This window comes from Orycteropus afer, unplaced genomic scaffold (genome assembly GCF_000298275.1).
Source record: "Orycteropus afer afer isolate SDZICR_OR568_19922 unplaced genomic scaffold, OryAfe1.0 scaffold00123, whole genome shotgun sequence".
Taxonomy (NCBI): domain Eukaryota; kingdom Metazoa; phylum Chordata; class Mammalia; order Tubulidentata; family Orycteropodidae; genus Orycteropus; species Orycteropus afer.
Genome location: NW_006921710.1, coordinates 8,011,632 through 8,020,960, shown reverse-complemented (window position 1 = coordinate 8,020,960; position 9,329 = coordinate 8,011,632). Strand labels below are relative to the sequence as shown.

Genomic DNA, 9,329 nt, shown 5'->3' with positions numbered 1-9,329 from the left:
TTAAATAGGCCAGCACATGGACAATGTTGGATCCCAATGTAAAATGTGCTACAGTGTTCACTGATCGGCCTTCACGAGGGCACTGACCCAGTGGGAATCAGGAAAGGCTTCCTGGAGGAAGCATCACTCCACCTATGCCCTGGCAAAGCCAAGATACTGCCTGTGTATCTATAACATATCCCTGGAGGTTAGAACACTTTCTAGAACCCACTTCTGGCCATATCTCTCCCAATGCATTCTTGTCCCAGCCTCAAGGCACCTGCATTGTGTTGCCCCTCAAACACCCTGTACACCCTTACACCCTAGCATTGGTAGAGAATGCTCTATCTTCCCTTTCTGTTCCTGTTGATGAACCCCTGCTCATCCTTCAAGACCCAGTGCTCTTGTCCCTCCTCTGAGATGCTTTCCCAGATGCTTCTCCCAGGGTCAGTCACTCTCTCCTTTGTGATCTTCCATGTCCTAACTGTCCTTGGGGTGTCTTCCCCCATGATCTAAGGCTCCAGGGCCAGCTCAGGGCCTGGCCACAGTGAAGGAGGAAAACTTCTACCCTGGACACCCTGAGATGCTGAGTGACTGGGAAGCCAGACAGGTTCATTCAGGTTGTCCTGGGCAATGAGGCCTTGTCCTCAGCTCTGGTCCCTAACAGGGCCATGACAGCCACTCCCCAGGTCTCTGCCCTGAGCTGGGGTTGGGTAGAACTGATACACAGTTCTAGGCCTCCCCATCTTGCTCTCAGTGAGGATGGTGTGGCCTTGTTGGGTAGGGCCTGCTCTGAGCCAGCTTCTCACAACCTGGGCTCCTCCAGCCTGGGGACAGTGTGCAGTCCTGACCACTTCACTGCCCCACCTTCAAGATTAAGGCCTAAGTGAATTAAATTCCGTGTGGGAATTGTACCAGTGGTCCCAATGAATGCTCTCATGCCCTTTGCCCAGTAGCCTTGCAGTCCCCTCCCACTCTGACTCCTCCCTCACCCACGTGGCTTTCCTTGGCCAATGGCATGTTAGCAAATACTACACAAGAGAAGGCTTGGACAGTACTGTGGGGGGGGGGGTGCCCTCACCCTCCTAGGCCTGCTCCCTCTGCACCTCTGCCCCACCCCAAGGATATCCTGGGCCAGCCTTCTGGAGGGGTGTGACATACATATGTAGAACAGCTGAGGTCCTGGCTGAGGCTACCCAGCCACCCTAGACCAGCCAGCTACCAGCAACCTGCCAGCTGACCACAGACAATGAGTGAGCCCAGCCCAGATCGGGCAAGCTCAGCCCAAATCAACAGAACCACTCAGTGACCACAGACATGTGAGAAATATTAAATGGTTAGTTGTAAACAATTAAGTTTTGGGGTTGTTTGTTACCTAGAAGTAGCTAACTGAAATATTTCATCAATGCAGTGACATAAAATACAGCCTTAAAAAGAATGGGATAGCCCTATTCTGACTAAGAAAATCTCCAAGATATATTAAGATAATATAAGATAAAAAAAAAAAAAAAAAGTAAGGGGCAGATACTGTGTACAGAGTGCTACCATTTCTATGGAAGAGAAAAAAGACAAATACCAGGTATTTATGGTCTGTAAATTCTCTCTGAATGGTTATTGATGTCTGGTATGCTCATTTTCAAGGGCCACTGTACCAAAAACCCACAAACTGAGTGGCTTAAAAGAACAGAAATTTATTGTCTCACAGTTCTGGAGGTTGGGAGTCCAAGATCAGAGTGTCATCTGTATTAATTTCTTCAGAGGCTTTGAGGGAGAATGCATCCATGCCTCTCTCCTAGCTTCTGGTCGCTCCAGGTGGTCCCGCAGCTACAATGTCACAATGTCACCTCTGTCTCTCTGTGTATCTTCTTTCCCACAAGGACATCAGTCATGTAGCATTGGGACACACCCTACTCCAGTTGTTAGCCTCATTGATAACATCTTCAAAGATTATTTCCAAACAAAGTCATGTTCACGGTAGATTTGAACATATCTTTGATGGGGACACAATTTGATCCCTAACACTGGTAGCAATGGTTCCTCTTGGGATGGGAGGTAAGGGGCTATCTCCCCAAAGGAAGGAGAGAGGAAGGTGTACTCTTCAAAGTTATCTTACTTCATACTACTGTTGAGTTTTGTATCACATCTTTTATGACCAATTTAAAAAATTGGTAACACTTAAGAAATACATAACACATGTTCAAATACAGTTTTAAAACTTCTCTTCGGGGTGGTTGAGGCTCTGACACCTGTTCATCCGCCCAGAAGAAACCATCATGGGCTTTAAACAGAGGTAGAACTGGGTTCAAATCCCAACCCCACCACTTCCTGGCTGCGTGACTTTTCCTCTTGGAGTCCCAGGTGCTTCACTAATCAATGGAGGATGGCAGTCACCTTGGGAAAAATGCCTAGCGCATAGTGGGTGCTCAGCTCCTCTGACCCGAGCTGGCCCAGTCTACCCTCACACTCAGCCACTCAGCTTAGTCCCTCTCCCAGCCAGGGACCACCTCTAGGTCTGGCTTCATCTGAGATCCCTTCTCCCCATGGATGTGGCTCTGACCAGTGCCGGCACCGGGCTTGGCCAGGAAGTCTCTCCCTTGGGACAGGGGCCTGGAAATGGTGGCCCCCAGGGAAAGGGGTCCCCCTCTGGGGCTCAGGTCCCAGCAGCCCCCTCCATCTTCTGCTAGCTAACCAGAGCATCTGAGGCCCACGTGTGTGCTCCCTTGGCTCAGGATGTGGGCTTCTTGTTTTATGGCTCTTTAATCTTCACTTGGCAAAAAGAAAGTGGTGGGTCCAGCTGACTGCAGAGAGGGGTTGTAGGATCCGCCAAGGAAAGATTCATGGCCTCTCAAACAGGCCTTGGGCCTCGGCACCACCCAGCCCATCACAGAGAGAAATCACAGCCATGGGAGGGAGAGAAAAGGTTCAGGAATGCAGGGCCTGGAGAAATTTGTTGAGGGGACTTCCCTGGACTTCCACAGAGGTGGACAGATGACACCTCAGTGGGGCTCCTTGATCTGGGACAGGGGTCTCAGGGACAGGTTCCTCCTTGCATCAATCCTATCTTTATAAGGCCCATCCCTTCAGTCCTCTAGGGTTATGCCCTGAAACCTGTTTCACATATCTCCTGGACCAAAGAATCTGACCTCATGGGCCTGCAACCTGTGCAGCCACACAGTCTCATACTTAGGAAGGCCCTGCACTGGGTTTAATGCTGTGCTGTTGCCATTTTGAGATTTTTGATAATTCTTGAGCCAGGTACCTTGAATTTTCATTTTCACCTCCATAAAAACCAAGCGCATTGTCAAGTCCGTTCCTACTCACAGAGTAGAACTGGCCTCCAGAGGGTTTCCAAGGCTGTACTCTTTATGGAAACAGACTGCCACATTTTTGTCTCAGAAAGTGGCTAATGGGATAAAACTAGTGACCTTGGTTAGCAGTCAAGTGCTCTAACCATAGTGCTACCAGAATTCCTTCATTTTACACAGGGTCCCACAAATTATGTAGCTGGCCCTCTCTGTACAGGAGAGGCTTTGGACATCTGGAGTCTCTACACCTCTCCAAACCAAAAAAACCAAACTCACTGCTGTTGAGTCGATTGGACTCATAGCAACCCTTCCTTGGGTTTCCAAGGCAGTATCTCTAGAGAAGTAGATCACCCAGTCTTCCTTCCGAGGAGTGGCTGGTGGGTTTGAACCTCCAGCCTTCTGATTAGCAGGCAAGTGCCTTAGGCTCTGCACCACCAGAGCTCCCACACCTCTCTAGCAGGTGCTTATCCAGGCAGTTTGCACACTTCCAGCGACAAGGACCTCACCACCTCCTGGGGTAGCCCATAGATACACATAAGTCCTTATCTTAGGGTCGTTAAAGTCACAGGTCCAGAGTCTCATTTCAGCCCTAGCTCCCACTGACTGTATGACACTATTACACATCCGTTTCCTCATCTAAAGAATAAGGCTGATAAGAGGGCTGTGTGACAGTGCAATGAGTTGAGACACATACAGTGTCTGGCACATATTGCTTTCGTACTCAATCAATGATGCCCAAACCCACTGCCATGGAGTGGATTCCAATTCACAGTGCCCCTGTAGGACAGGATAGAACTGCCTGACAGGATTTCCAAGGGTGTAAATGTTTTTACAGAAGCAGACTGCCACGTCTTTTTCCCAAGGAGCAGCGAGTGGGTTCCAACCACCAATGTTTCAGCTAGCAGCCAGTGCTTAACCATTGAGCCACCAAGGTTCCTAATCAATGATAACTGTTACATATTATTAGAAAAGGCTTCCCTTATTAGGTAGGAATCTGCAGCCTTCGTGGGGGTGGAGACTACGGGAAGGAGGTGGAAGAAGGTGAGAACACCACAGAGACAAAGAGTCAAAAGCCCCAGCTTTTGTCTACCTACCGCCTTCCCCACCAGCTTCCCTTCTTTCAACCCCACAGGTCAAACCTGTGTGCTCCACCTGGGCTCCACCCATCAGGTGCCTTGTTCTCTGCTGCCATCTGCTGGCCATTATGGGACACTGCATCTCAACTCAGGGCAGAAAGACCATGTTCATTTGTTTTTCTTAATAACCAGAAGCTAATCTGGTGGCGTAGTGCCTAAGGCTTTTGATTGCTAACCAGAAGGCTGATGGGTCAAACCCACCAGCCATTCCTCAGAAGGAAGATTGGGCAATCTACTTCCGTAGTGATACTTCCTCGGAAACCCAAGGAGGGGTCACTATGAGTCAGATCCGACTCAACAGCAGGGAGTTTGGTTTTGAGGAGAAGATAATCTCATCATTTGGCAAGTGTTTACTGAGCACTTGTTCTATGGCAGGGAGTGAGGATTTTTTAGTGAATATGAAAGATGAAGTCTCTTCCTTCTTAAAGCTGACGTTCTTGTAAGGGATATGGATAATAATCAGGAAAACCAATAGTTTTATTTCTGCTCCAATAAGTACAAGGAAAACAACCTCAGAGTGTGGAAAATGGAGCTGGTGGACTCGTGGAGGAGTCAGAAGGACAAGGCCTGTCTGGGGTAGGGGCAGGAGAGCAAGAGTCCAAAAGCCTGTCAGGAGTGGGACAGGTGGACCTTGTTCTCCTCACCTGGCTTCCTAGCCGGTCCCTATGCCCTATGTGATGTGGGGCAACTCCGACCCTGCCCCCAAGCTCAGTTCCTTCACCTGGAAAATGGGAAGGATCACAGCTGCTTCTCAGATTAGTGTTACTGTGAGGATTCAATGGGATTCTGGAGAGGCAAGTGTTTTGTGAATTGTAATCTTATTATTTGGTAGCGTAGTGCCTAAGGCACTTAACTACTAACCAGGAGGCTGGCGGTTCAAACCCACTCCTCGGAAGGAAGATGGGGCAATCTACTTCTGCAGTGATACTGCCTTGGAAACCCAAGGAGGGGTCGCTATGAGTTGGGTCCGACTTGATGGCACATAACAACAACATTCTTATTATTTATATTCTTAGTGTTGGCTAATGTTTGCTATACACTTACTATGTGCAGAAGCATTTGCATCTTCAGAGTTGAAACTGAAACAAAGGAGAGTAAAACAGACATTTTTCTGTTCATTCAGATTGTTGTCCTCTGAGGTATGTTGTTGGCTGAAACCTCAGTGGCCACATGACAAAAGTCTACTAACCTTTCCATGCATTAGCTCACTGAATCCTTAAGGAAACCCTGCCAGGTAGGTACTGTGTTTGCTCCCCATTTTGGTTGTTGTTAGGCACCGTCAAGTCAGTTCTGACTCATAGCAACCCTCCATACAACAGAACAAAACACCGGTCCCGCACCAGCCTCACAATCGTTGCCACGTTCGAGCTCCCATTTTTCAGATGAGGAAAGTGAAACCCAAGGTCACCCAGGACAGTCATGGCTGAGGCGTTAAAGTCTGAGAGTCTGGCCCTCCAGCAGGTTCACACACCACCTGTTCCCTCCTGCTCCCAGAGTCAACACCATCCACCCTTCCTTCCAGCCTTAAACTCTGGGGCAAGAGGGGTGAGAGTAGAGAGAAGGGCTTCCGCATTGCAGCAAGACCCTGGATTATCTCCACTTACTCCAGAAAACATCTGTTAAGCATGACTCTCCCCCATCTCGTGTACCAGCCTCAGGATTCAGGGTGAGTTCCTCTGTTCATGGAACCCACTTGTTCACGTTTAGCCAGTTCTGTCTCTACCCCAAGTGATCCTGGATACATAGCAATTCTCTCTGTCCCTCCGTTTTCTCATCTCCAAAGTAGAATTAACAGGATCATTGGAAAGCTTGTACCAGAAAAGATGTGAGAAAGCCTTGTAAATTGTGAAGGGCAGTACACACTTCAGAGACGCAGCCATTGCTGCTGTTGGCCAAGCATTTTTCACACATTTTCTTTTCATACTCACAATGGCCCTGTAGATCAGGTGACCAACTCATCTGCTGTGCCTGGAACTTTCTGGATTTTAGTACTAAATTTCCACATCCCAGACAATCCCTTCATTCCAGGGAAACTGGGATGTTGGATCACCCAACCAGTAGATAATGGAAAACATTTTCTTCATTTTCCAGGAGAGACTAAAGCTCAGAGAGAATACACACTTGCCCAGGGTCCCACAGCCAGGAAGGGGCCCAGGACGTGGACTCCAGAGCCATCCTCTGGCTGGTTCATATGGACAATAGGAGCCATGGAAGGTTCAGGGCAGGCTCATGCCCAGTATCTCACTGCCTGTGGAAGCAGACCTGCGTCATGTGGCCACTGAGGTTTCAGCTAGCAATGTACCTCAGAAGACAACAATCTGAATGAACTGAAAAATGTGTTTTACCCTCCTTTGTTTCAGTTGCAACTTTGAAGATGCAAATGCCTTGAATGAGTTCAACATGGGCTCAAAGTACCAAGAGACTCAGGCCCATATTGCTTCCAAATGGGGCTGTGGACCTCCTCCCAGAACCTCTGGTAGACATGCACCCAGTTTCAGATGACTGAGGGTCCCTAGTGGAGATGGAATGGGCCACATGCACACCCCAGAGACAGGACTATGGAGTGGGAATGCTCAGGTTCAGGGTCAGACAGGTCTGGAGCAAATACCAACCCTGTGCCTCTATTGACAGCCACTATTCATTGAGTAGGGGAACTGGCAGCCTGGTGGTTAAAGCATTCAGCTGCTAACCAAAACATCAGCAGTTCAAACCACTAGGCAATCCATGGGAGAGAGATGAGTCAGTCTGTTTCTGTAAAGATTTATAGCCTTGGAAATCCTATGGGGGCAGTTTCACTCTGTCCTATATGGTTACTATGAGTCAGAACTGACTTGATGGCAGTGGGTTTGGTTTTTGGGTTATTCACTGAGTGAGCCTATAAAATGTACTGAATTCTCACTGTAGCTTGGTGAGGTAAGGCCTGTTATTATTATCCTCATTTTACAGATGGGTAAGCTAAGGTCAAAGAGGGAATGTGACTTGCCCAGATCACTAAGCAGGAAGTACCTGAGCAGGGATCAGACCCAGGATCCTATAGCCTCAAAGTCCCCTTGTTGGCTTTACACTACAACCCCAGGTTACTCATGGTATAACCTGGGTGGATCTCTGCTTTCTGAGTCTATGTTGGCTCATCTGGAAGATGGGAGTAAGAGGCCTTGCCTCTCAGAGTGTTGAGCTCAAAGAGATACAGTTTGTAAAACACTTAAGAGGGACTGACCTCATTGCAACAAATGAAACTGATAATAGTTATTACCATTACAATCCAGTGAGAGTGATCTTCGCGTTCAAGTCCATGATTTGCTCCTTATATATTTTGCTACTGATATGCCTGAAACACCTGGTAGCAACAGGAGCTATTTATTGAACATTTACTCTGTGTCAGGTTCTGCTGCAAACTCTTTATGTATATTAACTCATTTAATTCTCTCTATGAGATACATATTATTATTACTATCATCCTCTGCAACTTACAGATGAAGAAACTGAGATCCAGAAAGAAGGAACTCAGCTACTAAGTGATAGGCCTGAAATTTGAATCCAGGCAGGCCGAGTCTACACATTTTTTTTTTTAAATCTTCCCCTTAGTTATTGTCATGCCATACAGACTTCTAAATGTCAACAAAAATAAACTAAAAAATCCTTGAAAATATTTTATCAGAGGGAATGAAGATAAAGTATTGAACATGTGTACAAGGGATTCGTCAGGCAGAACTTAGCTGACTTCTTCCATGCATGACATGGTGTTGTCATCTCTTTCATGGGACGGCATTTCTTCAGTGTGACAGCAGTGCTGGTCTTGTCAGCAGTAGAGTCATCTTCTACGGTACCCAGACCAAGTTTGATCATCCCGTAGATCCTGTTACCTTGTGCCTGGGGATCTTCTAGAATGAAGCCAGAAGACAAGAGGGTGGTTTCATAGAGCTGGGTGACCAGGTCCTTCACAGACTTATCATTCTTGTTGGCCTTGGCCTTCTGTCATAAGGTCTCAACAATGGAATGGTCAGGATTTATCTCCAGGCATTGCTTTGCTGTCTTGTGGCCCTTTGTGGAGTTGTCTCTTAGGACTTGAGCCTTCATGATTCTTTCCATGTTTGCCACCCAGCCATATGTGCTTGTGACATTGCAGAATGGGAGGTGACCAACTGGCTTGACACCACCATCTTTTCAACTTTTTTCTCCATGATATCTTTCATGATTTTGCAGAAGTTTCAAACTCTTCCCCCCCCCTCCTGTTTATTTTTCTCTTCATCATCTTCTCGAAGTTCTAATTCCTCTTTGGTGGCTGACACTAAAGACTTCCCATCAAATTCTTTCAGCTATTGGACACAGTACTTGTCCATGAGCTTGATTATATAGATCAATTCTAAGCCATGCTTCCAAAGACGTTCCACAAAGGCCAAATTAGCAACTTGGTCCTTGGCTTAACCAGTGATGTAGTAGATGTGGTTCTGGTTTTCCTTCATTCTGGTGCAATAGTCCTCAAGAAAAATGATCTCATCACCCAAAGCAGACATGTAGTATCCTAACAGCCCTGAAAGCTTCTTCTGATTTTGAGAGTCTTCACATATTCCAAGCTTAATGTTTTTGGACAACTGCTCATAAAACTTTTTGTAGTTCTCTTTATCTTCTGCCAGTTGAGTGAATAGTTCCAAGCACTCTTTGACCAAATTCTTCCTGATAACTTCCAAAATTTTGCTTTGTTGCAACATCTCACAGGAAGTATTAGAAGGAGATCCTCAGAGTCCACCACACCTCTAATGAAATTCAGACATTGACGCTCCTTGCAGTCATCCATGATGAAAACTCTGCATGTTGTTGTTGTTGTTGTTAAGTGCCGTCGAGTCGTTTCCGACTCATAGCGACCCCATGCACAGCAGAACGAAACACTGCCCGATCCCGCACCAGCCCC

The 9,329-nt window shown here is 47.1% G+C and overlaps 1 pseudogene; it reads right to left on the bottom strand.

Annotated features, from left to right (window-relative positions):
• Nucleotides 1–8,132: 8,132 nt before the first annotated feature.
• LOC103199968 overlaps nt 8,133–9,329 on the bottom strand; it is a 9,489-nt pseudogene continuing 8,292 nt past the window's right edge.